Source organism: Egretta garzetta, unplaced genomic scaffold (genome assembly GCF_000687185.1).
Source record: "Egretta garzetta isolate BGI_Z169 unplaced genomic scaffold, ASM68718v1 scaffold340, whole genome shotgun sequence".
Lineage (NCBI taxonomy): Eukaryota > Metazoa > Chordata > Aves > Pelecaniformes > Ardeidae > Egretta > Egretta garzetta.
Window position 1 is genome coordinate 866,923 of NW_009258377.1, and position 238 is coordinate 867,160.

A 238-nucleotide genomic window follows, 5' to 3' on the forward strand; every position below is an offset into this window, starting at 1 on the left:
AAAAAAAGGGGCGTTTCTTAAAAAAAAAAAAAAAAAAAAAAAAAGAAGTATATTAGCGTGGCACCAGCAACGAGGGGGGACGCGTGTAGGTACTCAGTTACATGTTTGTTCCAAGGCAAAAAACAAGCCCCCGCCTCTGGTGCGTGCCTCTCGCCGAAGGCACGGAACCAGCTCCCCGGGTCCCATAAATCATCCTCGGGCCGTGGCCTACGAAACCAGCTGGCTTACTGCTCGGGTA